This window comes from Rhinoraja longicauda, chromosome 23, assembly GCF_053455715.1.
Source record: "Rhinoraja longicauda isolate Sanriku21f chromosome 23, sRhiLon1.1, whole genome shotgun sequence".
Classification (NCBI taxonomy): domain Eukaryota; kingdom Metazoa; phylum Chordata; class Chondrichthyes; order Rajiformes; family Arhynchobatidae; genus Rhinoraja; species Rhinoraja longicauda.
Genome location: NC_135975.1, coordinates 20,661,524 through 20,677,726, shown reverse-complemented (window position 1 = coordinate 20,677,726; position 16,203 = coordinate 20,661,524).

The window sequence follows — 16,203 nt, the reverse complement described above, 5'->3', positions numbered from 1 at the left end:
TGAGTTCAATAGTCATTGTTCCCCCCTCTATTAGAACGCTGCACCAGATTCAAACATAGCAAAGTTTCTCATGATTGTGCTGGAACAGTGTGGAAGAGATGCCCCAGGATGCCATCTGGATTGGATCATTTCTCTTATTAGCAGAGACAGGGTAGGCAGGGTTTCTTTTCCCTGGAGCAGAGGAGGCTGAGGGGTGATCAGAGAGAGACACAGATCTGATAACATTATGAGAGGGTTATTCAAGGTAGATAGTAAATAAAGGATTCCCATGGTAGGTGTATCTAAGTCAAGGGGACAGAGGTAGAAGGTGAAACGTAGGAGATTTAGTGGGGGTCTGAGGTTAAAAAAAAAATCATTGGGTGTTTGGAATCAGGAAATCCATTGAATGAAGATGTGGAGGTGGATACTAACATTTAAGTTGTACCTAGCCAAATACATGAATCGTCTGAAGAAGGGTCTCAACCCGAAACGTCACCCATTCCTTCTCTCCAGAGATGCTGCCTGTCCCGCTGAGTTACTCCAGCATTTTGTGTCTATCTTCGGTTTAAACCAACATCTGCAGTTCTTTCCTACACATGAATCGTGACAGTTCTAATGAGGTTGAAAGGGTGATTGCAGAGTGGTACAGCAGACAGCATGGGGGATGGCGGGCTGCTCTGTGCTGTATGACTGTGGCAGTATGATTTTATTGCGCACTGCCAGGAAGACTTCAATGACCCTCACCAAGAATGGCTTGGTAGCCACATTACTCACTGATGAAGGAGTGACCTACCAGACTTAGTCTGTGACAGGTAGTGAGCAAGCCAATACAAGAGATGTGAACCTATTTGACTTCATTCTCACCAAACTATTTTTGGCTGATGACATTTTTTTGAAAGAATTATGCTTTTCTTTCCGGGGTGGAGTGTGGAAGTCAGATGTTAAACATTTTCCATGTTGCCCAAATCAGAAGAGCGAATCTGACAATTTCCTCATTAGATGAAGTTTGCACAGAGCTCACCTTTCCAGCTCGGTGCAAAATCTGATAAATTAACATAAATTCTTTCAATTAGCAACCTAATTGAAAAACCCTTTTCATTGCAGCTTTCAAAGCTGGTTCCTGAAGATCACAGACAAAGATATTTGACTTTGTAAAAACATTTTTTAACCCTAAAGTGAGAATGTTGTTTCAGCAAGAGAAAAATCCACAGATCAGTTTTCCTCTTCACTAAGCCGTATATGGACTTCTTCTGAAACAATTATGCTATTGTATTCTTATATTATTCTCATATTTTCTTACATTGAAGGAGACCATTCAGCCTATTGACTCTCTAACATGTCTCCGAGCAATTCCATCAATGGTATGTTGCATCGGGATGCATCACAGCATGGTTTAAGAACAGCTCCATCCAAGACTGCGAGAAATTACAGAGAATTGTGGACGCAACCCAGACCATTACACAAACCACCTTCCTTCCATTGACTCCATCTCCACTTCACGCTACCATGGCAAGGTCATCAGTATAATCAAGGATGAGTCGCACCCCGGTCACTCCCTCTTCTCCCCTCTTCCATTAGGTAGGAGGTATAGAAGTGTGACAACGCATGCCTCCAGATTCAGGGACAGTTTCTTCCCAGACAACTAAATCATCCTATCAACCACTGGAGAGTGGTCCTGAGCTACCATCTACCTTTTTGGAAATGCCTGGACTATGTTTAATCGGACTTTACTAAACATTATCTTGCACTATACGTTATTCCCTTTATCCTGTAATTGTACACTGTGCTCGATTGTAATCATGTACAGTATAGGCTTTCTGCAGACTGGATAGCATGCTCCAAAAAGCTTTTCACTCTATCTGCTTTTCACGGTACACATGACAATAACCTAAACTAAACAAAACTAGCGTCTCCTCTCACATGTGTCATTAACACTCGCCGATTCTCCTAACAGAAACCACCTCAGGATAATTTACAGTCACTAATTAGCTTTGTAAATAGCATGGCTTCGGAATGTGGGAAAGAGAATATCGAGAGGAATCCACACAATCACAAGGAGAACATGAAAACTCCTTGCAGGTAGCACCTGAGGTTAGGGTCAACCCAAGACATTGTAGCTGGGAGGCAGAAGACACCTGGATCGTCACTCTGATCAATGGAAATGTTTGCTATAGAATGATAATCCTTCAGTTTGTGATGCACATGCGCCTTAAATTTGCGTCTTAATGCTCAGAGATAAGCAAAAGAGCTTGCAATTTGAAGTTAACTCTGTGTATAGTCCTTAATCCTTTATGGACTCTGAGTGAATTATCACCTCTGTTTTAACTGTTTGAGATGTGACCCATGTCATTGTATCAAATATGCATTTTCAGTACCAGCATACTCATGTGGCTGATGGAAACACTTGCACAATGTGTGACTGTAAAGACTGTGTGCAAATCAAGGTGGTAATGTTTATCTTTGAAATAATCCATTCAAAAATCAAGGCATGATAATAATAGAGAGATAGAAGGAATTGCATATGCTGCTTTACAAAAAAAGACACAAAGTGCTGGAGTAACTCAGCGGGTCAGGCAGCATCTCTGGAGAACATGGATAGGTGACATTTCAGGTCAGGACCCTTCTTCAGACTGAACCTGCTGAGTTACTCCAGCACTTTGTGTCTTTGCTTGACAATAATAGTTTAGCAACAGATCTTTAAGGGGTATAGTATGGAGAAATAACAAGGTGATGTTTTGTGTATACGGCTTGTAAATGAGTTGGGTCAGAAAAAACTGGTTGGTGCGTACAAGGTTTGGAGAGATTTTGTTGTCACCTCAGAATATTCCTTACATAATTAATCATTGTTACTGATCAATAAAATTATTGGCACCTTATGCTTCCAGTTAAAAAGTAAAATCTGGTAGAACCTATACTTCAGATCCCTGACAGTTTTATTAAACAACTCCCTCATTCAGCAACATACTGTAGTTACATTTGAGACATGAAAAGATTGGTGTTGTGGAAGCAGATGGCAATTTCGATGAAAAGAGTAGACTTTGAGCCATAAAATAGGATTTCATGACGTTGTAATGTTTCATTGCATTTTTATTTGCCAAAATTTGTCATAGTTTGGTTGTCTGTAGCTGTGCTAAATGATTTCATCTTCAGAAGAAGGATCTTAAAATATTCTCCTTCCCCCAAACATGGATAAATCAAGAAACACAACTGGTATATCTCCAACCTTGCAGATTGCTCCACTCACCTTCAACTGCATGCCTTAGTAGCTATGACATTCCCCTGATTCGAGCATCTTGGGAACAAACATGTTTCACTCAGTGGGAGCTGTTTGTTCTAAACACGATGTGCAGCTACATTGTGAATTAAATGTTGGAGGATTTGTTCTGCTCTACTTCTAGTGAAATTGAAAATGTATTTACGAATCTGCCACTACTTTACCCAGGCAGTTATATATTCAAAAAAACATTCGAATACCATGCCTTTGTCATATTTACCAGCCATCATAAAGAACATAGAACATAGTACAGTAAAGGTATAGGCCCTTTAGCCCATGTTGTCTGGGCCAAACATGATACAAAATTAAATTAATCCCTTCTGCTTGCATTTCTACAACTGATCTATGTCCTACTGTATCTTTTGACCGTCTTCAAAACTCCACCGATTTTTGTGTTGTCTGCAAACTTACATAGAATCATAGAGTCATATTGAATGGAAACAGGCCCTTCAGCCCAACTTGTCCACGCCGATGTCCCACCTGCGAACATTTAGCCTATATCCCTCTCAACCCTTCCTGTCCATGTACCTGTCCAAATGTCTCTTAAATGTTGTTTCAACTATTGTTGCCTCAACTTCTTCCTCTGGCAGCTCATTCACTTACCAACTCATCTACAATTTGTATATATCATCAACAGCAGAGGTTTTAGCATTAACCCCTATAGAACACGACTGGTTACAGATCTCCGGCCAGAATGACACACTTGTACCACTTCTCTCTGTCTTTTATGAGTATGCCAACTCTGAATCCCTTGTGACTGAGTCACTGTGAATCCTGGGCAATTTAATTTTCTGAATTAGCCTACCATGATGGATCCTGTTAAAATACCTGACTAAAATCCATATTGTCAGCATCCCCACCTTACCATTCCGATGACTTTTGACACATCAAAAAACTCAATCATGTTTGTAAGATATGACCTGCCATGTACAACACTCCATCTTCTTTTCTTCCAAATGCAAGTACATCCGAACCTGTCAAATAACTTCCCTACCGCACATGTGAGGCACACCATCCTATCATTTCCAGGATTATTGTTTTTCCTTTCTTAAAAATTGGCTACTCGCCATCCTCTGGGACATCACCTGTGGCTGGAGAAGATACAAAGATCTCTGTCAAGTCCCCAGCAAAGTCCTTGCTTGACTTTCTCAATAACCTGGGATAGGTGCCAATAGGTGCGTGGGGAAGAGAGTGGAAGTTTTGTTGCCTCCATCACAGTGAGGGGGTGTTTGGAGTCACTGTGATGGACGTTTGTGTTGGGGTCATGTGTCTTGTGTTCTTTTTTGTGTGTGACTGCTATGTAGTTTCGTTCGGTACCTTGGTACCGAATGACAAATAAAGCTCTGTTGAACTGTTGAATTGGCCCTGGGCCTATCCACCTTAATGCTCCTCAAGAGATCCAATATCACCTCTTTCTTGATCTCAAAGGTCCTGAGCATATTAATGTACCCCAAACTGATCCCACTACCCTCCATGTCCTTCTCATTGGTGAATACCAATGTAAAGTGTTCATTTACAGTACATCCTCTGACACCAAGCATAGATTTCCTCCTTTATCTTTCCTATTTTTAATGTATGTATAAAATGCTTTTGGGTTCTCGTGAAGCGGATTACAAATTACATTGCATGGTTCCTTTTGGCCCTCCTAATACCATACTTGAGTTATTTTCTACTTTTTTTCTATACTCCCCGAAAGTCTTGTCTGGTTTCACCTTCCTTAAATCTTTTTCCTTATGGACCAAATTTATAACCTTTCTCATTATCAAAATTTCTCTTATCATGCCATCCTTGTCTGTCTTCCTAAAAGGAATATGTAGTGTCATCAACAAATCTAATCATCTATGTACAGCACAAATAACATCACTATTATATACCTTATTACATAACAGAGTATATAATAGTTATATATTATATATAACTATAATAGTTATATATTATAGCTATTATAGCTACATAATACTAGTTCTTTGCAGATCTGGATGAGAACTGCAGTGCCTTTTGGATCAGCTACTACCAATGTGGACATATTATTTGTTTAAGAAGGAACTGCAGATGTTGGTTTAAACTGAAGATAGACACAAAAAGCTGGAGTATCTCAGCGGGACCGACAGCATCTCTGAAGGAATGGGTGACGTTTCGGGTCGAGAAAGAAGGGTCTCGACCTGAAATATCACCCATTCCTTCTCTCCAGAGATGCCACCTGTCCCGTAGAGTTACTCCAGCTTTTTGTGTCTATCTTTGGACATATTATTTATTTTATTGTAAGTAACTTTTTCCTTTTAAATACTAGGTGGTTTATATTGGATTCTCCACTTCTTCTGTGGAGACTTCTTCTTATCACAAAAAAATTAGGCATCATAAAGTGGTGAAACACAGGTTTTATTTTAGTTAAGTTCAGCTTATTATTATCACGTGTACCGAGGTACAGTGAAAAGGGTTTGTTTGCCTGCTATCCAGTCAAAGAAGAGACTGTACATGAATACAATCACGCTGACCACAGTACACAGCTAAATGATAGAGTGTACAACATTTAGTACAATGTATATCATTGAAGTCTGATAAAGTCAGATTAGAAATAGTTCAAAAGTCTCTAATGAAGTTAGGTCAGGACTGCACACTAACTGATGAGCAGACCGTTCAGTTGCCCTATAACAGCTGGGAAGAAACTGTCCATGAATTTGGAGGAGTGTGCAAGAAAAAACTGCAGATGCTGGTTTAAATCAAAGGTAGACATAAAATGCTGGAGTAACTCAGCGGGACAGGCAGCATTCCTTCTCTCCAGAGATGCTGCCTGTCCCGCTGAGTTACTCCAGCATTTTGTGTCTACCATGAATTTGGAGGTAAGTGTTTTCAAACTTCAGTACCTCTTTCCTGACAGGAGAGGGAAGATCTCTCACCCATGACTGAGGAGCAAGGGAACCGATCCTCTGAGAGGAAGGAGAAATCCAATGCAGCCCATTGTGATTCTTGCTCCACCAGAGGTCTCAGCACATTTTCTGTATTTTTAATTAATTTCTAGCACTTTAAAATGCATTTATTTAACTTTATTTGGATTATTTAAATGTCACTGATTATTAGTCAAGAGGCGATCCCACAGGATCTGATGCATGTGGTCCAGTTGCTGTTCCCATCATCACCGAGCCCCATTTCTCCTTCCATAGATGCTGCATAACCTGCTGACTGTTTCCTGAATTTCCTGTTTTTTCTTATATCATAAAATGTATGTTTCACCTTGTTTATTTCTATTCATACCATGACATAAGTTTGTACTTTTTCTTTAAAAGGGTGCAATGCACGGCCCGATTTTACCTTCTCCCTAAAATCCACAAACAGAACTCGCCTGGCAGACCCATTGTTTCTGCCTGTTCATGTCCCACCGAATAACAGCCACATCCTAATCAGATCATCACTAAAGGTTAAAATGTGAACAGGAAAGGTCAGTGGAGAGGCAAACAGTTAATGTTCAGCACAATTACTTTCATCCAGTAACATTTTGAAAATTATATTGACGTTAAAACCGAACCTAAAAGTCCAAGTAGGTTCAAAGATTCACTGACTATCTGCTATTTGTATGGATTAATAGATTCGGCATGCTATTGAGCAGAATAAAAAGGCATCCCCTCAATTACTATTTGAAGTGGCTAACCTCAAAATCTGTGTTAATTCTCCTGATCTTTGGGCAGTTGATTGGGGTTGGAGTAGGGAACTTCCCAGTGAGGCTGTTTCTGGGTATCGATAATGTGGATACGAACAGGGTCTGACAGAGAACAATGGAAGGGTTTGTTCATCCTGATGACATACTTCTGTTTGGTGCTTACTTGTATCGCAGTGTTTCTGCACACGATGCCCACCGAGCATTCGCCAGGATTTTCATGACCGGTGACCAGCGGAGAGTCTCAAGTGCATTATTTGTTACCCAAAGCAACATTGTGATTTGATTCACCTTTCTTTTTAGCATAGAACATAGAACAATACCACCAGAGAACATGTATTTTGGCCCACAATGCCTGTGCTGAACATAATGCCAACACCAACTCATAACTGCCTGGACATAATCCATATTCCTTTATTTCTTGCATATTCCTTTATTTCTTGCATCAAAAGGTCTCTTAAATACCACTGTCGTATCCGCCTCCACCACCACTCTGGCAGTGTGTTCCAGGCATTCATCACTCACTGTGTGAAAACATTTTTTACCCCACATATCTCCTATAAACTTTGTCCAACTCCCCTTAAAGCTATGGCCTCTAGTATTTGATTTATCCATCCTAGAAAAATCATTCTGACCGTCTATCTTATCTGTGCCTCTCATAATTTTACATACCTTTATATACTAAAGTCACTTTTTAATGATTTGCTACTGGGATCTGGCATTGCTTGCAAACTCCATCCCTAATTGACTTTGAGAAGGTGATTGGCCTTGAAACATTGCAGTCCTTCTGATGAGGAGAGCACATTCAGCTTGTGAAGCAGGCATTCCAGATGTGGACCCAGTGATGGAGAAGAAACTGCGATGTCGTGGCATATGCTCGTGGGTGGTGTCCCACCTGCCTGAAGCACCTGTCCTTCTTAGTGGTAGAGGTCACAGGCTTGAGAGCTGCTATTGAAATAGCCTAGTTGAGCAACTGCAGTGCACTTTTATGGATGATTCATACTAGTGCCATGAGGTGTCGGAGTTGTTTGGAATAAATATACATGATCGTGGTGGAGATATGAATGAATTGGGCAGCTCTGTCCTCATTTGTGTTGAATTTTGTTATTTCTTTTTCCAGAGATTTGACCACAAGTATCTAGGCTGCCCTTCAATGTTATACTGAAAGAATGCTGTCCAGTCAGAAGGGACATTTTCGGATGAAAGGTTGACTCTTGCCTGTTTCATCAGGTAAATGCATTCAGTCGAAGACCATTATGTTGCAGTGCGGGTGTCCGAGCCGACAGATAAGCCGTAACACATTAATTAAAACTGAATATCTGGTTAATTTAAATTTGCACTATTGGGATCTGGATGTATACAATTTGTCAACACTGTTTCTTGTATTTCCCTTGTGAGGAAATTCCAAAATGGATTTTGTTGCGTGTAAAAATGCTTTAAGGTGCCCTAAACTTGTGAAGTACTCATGATATAATTGAAAGCCATGGAGAATAACTGGAAAATGAAGGAAGAGAGCTCCAAGGGCATCAAGCAATTTCAATGCCCTTAACCTGAACTCTGGGGACCTAGAGCAAAAAGCAAAAGCTCAGTTTTGTAGCATTGGAATCTCGTATTTCTCAAACTTTTACAATGATTCTCAATCTCATTAATTCGTAACATTGTCATGTTAAAGTATGTAGAAAGTTTACACTTTTGTTTTGTGACTTAAAGAGCACTTCTTGATAAGTACAGGTGTCTGAGGTTATGGGGAGAAGGCAGGAGAATGGGGTTGGGAGGGCAGATAGGTCGGGCATGATTGAATGGCGGAGTAGACTTGATGGGCCGAATGGCCCAATTCTACTCCTATCACTTATGACCTTATGAGCACTGTTTTTTGGTTCAAATTGCATGAAATAAAAATGATAATATTTCTTGCTATTACCTTACGATGTCTGTTTATAATTTTGGATAACAACACATTTAACCAAATTCAGTAATGTTATTCTAGTGGTAGATAATGTAATGTAGGAAATAATTGGTTTTGAAACAAAATAATTTTCCTTTTATGTAAATGTTTAAATTCTAACTTAAGTTCATAATATGGTACATTACACCCAATAATGCACAATGGAGAGTGAGATTTAAAAATCAAATCTATCTTAATTAAATCTATCTATCTCTTAACTTTTCAACAAAGAGCCAAGAATTTTCCACTTTATTAAAAAAAATTACTCGAGACACTGATGAATTGAAAGCACGAGTGCAGATTCCTTTAAATGTTATCATATTAATCATGATATTAACCCAGATTGTTACGCACTGGTTACCTGGCTACTTTGTTTAATGTTACCAGATGTGGCATTTTCAACCATTTTGCACACTGGTTTACTTGCAAATTCATAACTTGCAGAAAACCAGATATGTGATAACATAATCTTCAATGATATACAGAGCAAACCAAGGCTGCAAGTCACATACATCAGGGAGGTCCTGACATCCTTGCTGCTCCTGCTTGTTTCGTGTGTACCTATAATCGTTACATCATGTGTAAGCTGTTGGCAGCACAACGACTGCCAACAGATTTTAATGTCAAGCTTTAATCACCTACCACACGACGTGGGATTCAGACTGTTATAGGCGATTGAAATAGACTGCGCAATGTGTGATGGCCACACGTTGGAATTCTTTAATTAATGCAAATGTGAGATTGCAAAACAGATGAGTTGATGCTTTGATGATTTAAGGTTAAAGTCTGGTTCAAGTAAACCATAACATTTGCCAAATCATTTATCGAGTTAATATTTCCGGATTAAAGAGAACCTTGCTAAAGTAATCCATTGCCAATGATTAGCTGTTACCTTGACGCTTCTTGTAACAAGAAGTTACTTCTTCTTCTCCCCCCTGATGTCAGTCTGAAGAAGGGTCTCGACCCGAAATGTCACCCATTCCTTCTCATCGGAGATGCTGCCTGTCCCACTGAGTTACTCCAGCATTTTGTGTCGATCTTTGGTTTAAACCAGCATCTGCAGTTCCATCATACACACTTCTTGTAACAATCTCCATCTCTGCTGTTTAAGAATCAGCAATGTTTCTTCCCTGCTTGTGGTGCTCCCAAAGACTGTCTAACTATTATAAGGGAAGAATCGCATACTATGTGTGCTTTTCTGCAGCCTGTGGATTTTGAAGCCCTCTGCATCTCAACTCATTGGTTTGGATAAATAACGATTATTCACCTCATCAAATCTTGATCAACAATGAATTTTGCATTCCATCCCAATCTTTAATTTCAGTCCAGTTCACTCAATACTCAACTGCAGCTTCGATGAAATGGAACTAATTACTTTTGAATTAATGGTGTCAAAAATGCAATTTAATAAGGATAAATATAAATTGGTTTTGCTACCAAGCATGCATTTTGGCTACAGTTCTCAGTAAACATTTAGCTGAGGCTGAGAACCATGTGTGAGTTGAGAGAAATACATGTGTATATATACATGACACTGAGCATAATAACAATTTAGAAGCCGTGTCAAACAAGATTGTGTATTTGCTGGGTTAACTGGGTTATAATCATTTACAATTGTATTATGAAAATTACTGCTATTCCTTCATGCATATCTTTGTTGAATTAATTTGCTTTCTGCAGAATGTTGGTTGTCACCCGTTCCAACATTCATCCTCGCTATAGCTTGCAGAATATGTTTGTTATAGGAACTTTATTTCTGTGGTGCTCTGGTGACTGACTACATGTTGAGGCAGCTGCTTCCAAGGTAATCTAGCTGTTCATCTGTCTGTGACATCTGTTTCCCTGGAAGCGCTGGTGGACTTGTGCCAAGGACAGCTGTTCCAGGCATGCCAAAAATGCCTTCCTCAATAATCTTGTGAGATTGTAAATATTTTTCAGGTCTTTAAAATGTCAGTAAATTCCATCTCTATATTGTAAAGATAGACTATGTGCCTTTGTGTGTATTGGCCTGCCTTAATCCAATACATAATTAAAATAGAAATTACCTTAAATTAATTCAGGATCATAGCATTTAACAAATTGTATTGTTGGTACAGTGATTAATGAGCTGGCTCTCGATTATTGTGATTAATTTTGTATCCTTTGCAAACATAGTTCAACTTTTCTAATTGATATATACTTCCACAAGAAAAACCATTAAAGAAAGCAAATCCAACTCCTACATCATTAGATCTCCTGGAGACTTTGTCCTTGGTGAACAGCGATGATTTTAATTACCTGCACTTTTAGATCCTTATCCTTGTTACATCTCCTTTTCCATTTAGATCCTTTATCAAACTTACCTATTAAACTATCTTTTTCGAGGCAACACAATACCCTTTTTGACTCGGCAATCATTTTTGTCTGCTTGTATCCATTGAAGAATTTTGGTTGCTGCGTTAAAAGTGCTATTGAAAGGCGGATTTCTGTCACAATCATACCAACAAATCTGCACGTTATCTGTGCGCAAAGGTAGGGCGATGAAAAAGTGCAGCCAATTACAGTATTCAAGCTTTTTTGATTTGAAATAAAAACATAATCCTACAATAAACATACCAAAAATACACCAAGATTGGAGTTGGCACCGAGTTTCAGAACCATTCCTTGAACGTAACAAGGACTTTTGATGTATCTTCGTCAAAATTAACAGTTGTGATCATAGTGATTAGTGTATCCAAGGTATTCTGATCTAATAAATGTATTAAAATAGATCCTGCAAGAAGGACAGAATGGTGCATAAATAGTAAGTGCATAGATAGTTAAAATGGATGTTTCAGGAAGAGAATCTTCAGTTCTGTGATACTTTCATCCTGATAGAAGTATGATGGAACTTCAATACTTGATTGGAAGTTGACAAATTTATAGCAGAACAAATCTTTAAGTGTCTTGAGAATGTATAAGGTAAAGCAATACATCTTGAAATGTCAGTGGAAATTAAGTTACTATAAATTTATCTTTCCGGGATTTGTTCCCAGTATTTGCAGTTTTATTTGATTTTTTTCCTCATAATGAAAATAATCTGCATCCAACATTTCCCACCTGCACTTCAAAGGATAGATTGTTTTACATGGCATCCAATTTTTCTATGAGGAGCCTGTAATAGATTTGAATTTGCTTTCTGATTTTTTCCCTCTTCCTCCCACTCAATGTTGCTACCTAAAGACTGAACTGCTGGTCATTCCATTTCTGAATAATAGAAAATTCTCAAGTGCAGTCACGTAATAAATTTGGAAGGACACTTGCAGAAAGGAACATTATCATATCATATCATATCATATATATACAGCCGGAAACAGGCCTTTGCGGCCCTCCAAGTCCGTGCCGCCCAGCGATCCCCGCACATTAACACTATCCTACACCCACTAGGGACAATTTTTACATTTACCCAGCCAATTAACCTACATACCTGTACGTCTTTGGAGTAAGATAGACAATAGACAATAGACAATAGGTGCAGGAGTAGGCCATTCGGCCCGTCGAGCCAGCACCGCCATTCAATGTGATCATGGCTGATCATTCTCAATCAGTACCCCGTTCCTGCTTTCTCCCCATACCCCCAGACTCCGCTATCCTCAAGAGCTCTATCTAGCTCTCTCTTGAATGTATTCAGAGAATTGGCCTCCACTGCCCTCTGAGGCAGAGAATTCCACAGATTCACAACTCTCTGACTAAAAAAGTTTTTCCTCATCTCTGTTCTAAATGGCCCACCCCTTATTCTTAAACTGTGGCCCCTGGTTCTGGTCTCCCCCAACATTGGGAACATGTTTCCTGCCTCTAACATGTCCAACCCCTTAATAATCTTATATTATGTGATAGACCTTCAAGCATCATGCATTATCTTTACTTGTTCTTTACATTTCAGATAACAGGAATGTTACGATGAATGGAACTGATCAGTGCAGTGCCTGCCACCTGTGCTGACATGATTTGTGATTTGGATTCCTGTACAGATCAAAAATATTTAGCACAAAATCTACACTCATTTACATCAATATATGGCACTTGGTCTCATTAATTCCCAAAAGGATGCAGATTCCATCTTGTATCTTTAAAGAAATCTTAGAAGCACAAGGCTTTATATTGCGTTGAATCTTAGAACATAGTAGAAGACCATCTATTCTATTGTATTTTCTCCAGCTCTTTAAGATTTATTCAATCAGTCCAACCCCCCTGCTCATTGCCCTTACTTCTGCAGGTGTTTCCTCATTAAGCTTATCCCTAATTCCCTGTTGAACCTTACTCTTCGAAATGGTTTAGTTTAGTTTAGCGATACAGCGTGGATACAAGGCCCTTCGGCCCACTGAGTCCGCACCGACCAGCGATCCCCGCACATTAACACTGTCCTACACACACTGGGGACAATTTACACATGCACCAAGCCAATTAACCTACGTACCTGTACTTATTTTGAGTGTGGGAGGAAACCGAAGATCTCAAAGAAAACCCACCTACGGTCATGGGGAAAATGTATAAACTCCGTACAGACAGCACCCGCAGGGCCTTGGTGAGACCGCACCTGGAGTATTGTGTACAGTTTTGGTCTCCTAATCTGAGGAAAGACATTCTAGCCTTAGAGGGAGTACAGAGAAGGTTCACCAGATTGATCCCTGAGATGGCAGGACTTTCATATGAAGAAAGACTGGATAGACTAGGCTTATACTCGCTGGAATTTAGAAGACTGAGGGGGGATCTTATTGAAACATATAAAATTCTTAAGGGGTTGGAGAGGCTAGATGCGGGAAGATTGTTCCCGATGTTGGGGAAGTCCAGAACCAGGGGTCACAGCTTAAGGATAAGGGGGAGGTCTTTTAGGACCGAGATGAGAAAACATTTCTTCACACAGAGAGTGGTGAGTCTGTGGAATTCTCTGCCACAGAAGGTAGTTGAGGCCAGTTCATTGGCTATATTTAAAAGGGAGTTAGATGTGGCCCTTGTGGCTAAAGGGATCAGGGGGTATGGAGAGAAGGCAGGTACGGGTTACTGAGCTGGATAATCAGCCATGATCATATTTAATGGCGGTGCAGGCTCGAAGGGCCGAATGGCCTACTCCTGCACCTATTTTCTATGTTTCTATGTAGTTGGGATCGAACCCAGGTCTCAGGCGCTGCAAGCGCTCTAAGGCAGCAACTCTACCACTGTGCCACCTTGGTCGCTCATTTTTCTCCACCCATTCTCAAAGTGCACACCAGATCATAATTGCACACTGCGTCAAATAAAAATCATCACTCATCCCTGAGAATGTTGTCAATTATTCTACATTACTATTACTTGACCCTTCCAACTATTTGATGGAAATAGTTTTCTCATTACTCTATCGAAACTCTTTATGATTTTACATACTCATCAATGCCTAACCATACGCTTCTCCGCTACTTGTATAGGCATCACATCCCTATCGTTCTGTCATTCCAGTAAATCTCCCACCTGACCACCCCCAGTGATTGGCATCTTTCCTTCACCCATTTTTGGGCACAAAACCCCAGATGAGGCTTAATTGTTGAATTACAAATCCTTGATGTAATTTGAATTTGTGCTGTCCACCTGTGTATTCAGGAAACTCAGTGTTCAACATTGTCCTCCGGTTACTAGCAGTCATTTATGAGATGCATTTGTTGACAAATAAGAATCTTAAATATCCAATATAGATAGGAAGTTTAAAAGTAGATTTGTTCTTCTGAGGGAGAAGGACTAACTAATTTAATCCAAGCGTGGCATTTCAGATATGATTGATCGTGTTTCATCAGTATTGGGACAAATAACAAATTCAACAACTTTCTGCCAAGAACCTTATTTTAGAAATCAATGTAATCCAGGTTGATTTCATTTTTGTTTGAAGGTGATTATACTGTAGCTCTCAGTTGTACATTGTTGGCCGTGTGGAATGAGCTGATGTTTTACACTGAGTTGCAGCAGTGTGAAGGATCATCGTGGTGCTATAGTTTGGAGCAGGCTGCTTGCTACCTCTGCAGGGTGAAGGAGATCAATGGTCACAGTGTGCCAATTGTATGCTGTGATTTGTCTCTGGTACCTGACTGGTACAGAAAGCACGGCAGCAGCTACGAGGTGCATGTTGTTATGGTTACAGTTGGCAGTTACAGCAATGAATGCAATCGCACAGCAGTCAAAATTCTTTTTTGAAACGCCATTCACTCTTGTGTATATGTAGTTTAGTTTGTTGTTTTTTTTTACTGCCAGTGGATTATGCCATTTCCATTTAAATGAGTAAAAAAATATTTTCACCGAACTTTAATAGCCAACATCATACATCTTTCTGTTTCAGCGATATCCTTGCAATCTCACACGGGAAAATCCCTTGAATGGAAAACCCAAATTCACATAGGAAGCGAAATAGTTTCTAAACTTGACCAATAGTCAATGTGTTTCCAGAGTGTTGGTTCTCTAGAAATACCTGAAGAAAAAGCCCCAAATCTGATAAATTATCCACATTCCGTGGAGGACACATGGCAAGGACTGGAACCTTATTTAGGTGCAAGCTTTGGACCTTGGTAACTGTGAATGATGCTTGTGCCATCATTGTGTTGCTCAATGCCATTTTAGAATTGCAGTGCCTACCATAATGGATACATTTACACCAGTTTTCTGCTTGTGAATTGGTGCCACCTCGTTGAGTGGGCATGCGACTTTAGTGAACAGAACCTTTGCTAGCATAATTTTCAATTTTCGTTTTCAGTCATGGAAACTCAGGAAATACAGTATGCATTACAGTAAAGAGGCTTACAATATATGATATAACGAGTTAAATTCTGAAGATGAATTGTATAAAGTGGTATAGCATTCCTACAGTTAACGAGTGTTCCTATTGAGGATGTGAAAACATTGTAAAGTTCCAACAAAGTAGATGAATTAATTCCTCTGCTGGATAGATTCAGAGCAACATTGCAAATTTAGAGGAAGACTTTCCAAAAACATTTCAGGAAGAACTTTGAAAAGGATAAAATAAAATTTATAATTGATATCCTCAACACTTTTCAAAGACGGAGAATGAGGGGTCATTGTTCGGCTAGAAAATCAAGGGAGTGGACGCAATAATTCATAATATTACCTGGACTCATATAACCCAGTGATATCTTGAAGTGTGACCAAGGCAGCTGGGGAATTTAAATAAAGGTCGTATCAAAAGTCTCCTTTATAATACCAACAAAACTATTTGATTGTCTCAAAACCCCATTAGGTCCACCTTTAAGGAAGAAAAGCCTTTGTTCTTACATAAACTAGCTTTGAAATGCACATTTAGTACTGACATTGTCAATGATGTCCACATTCTACACAGAGACAATGAAAAATTTACGGTCT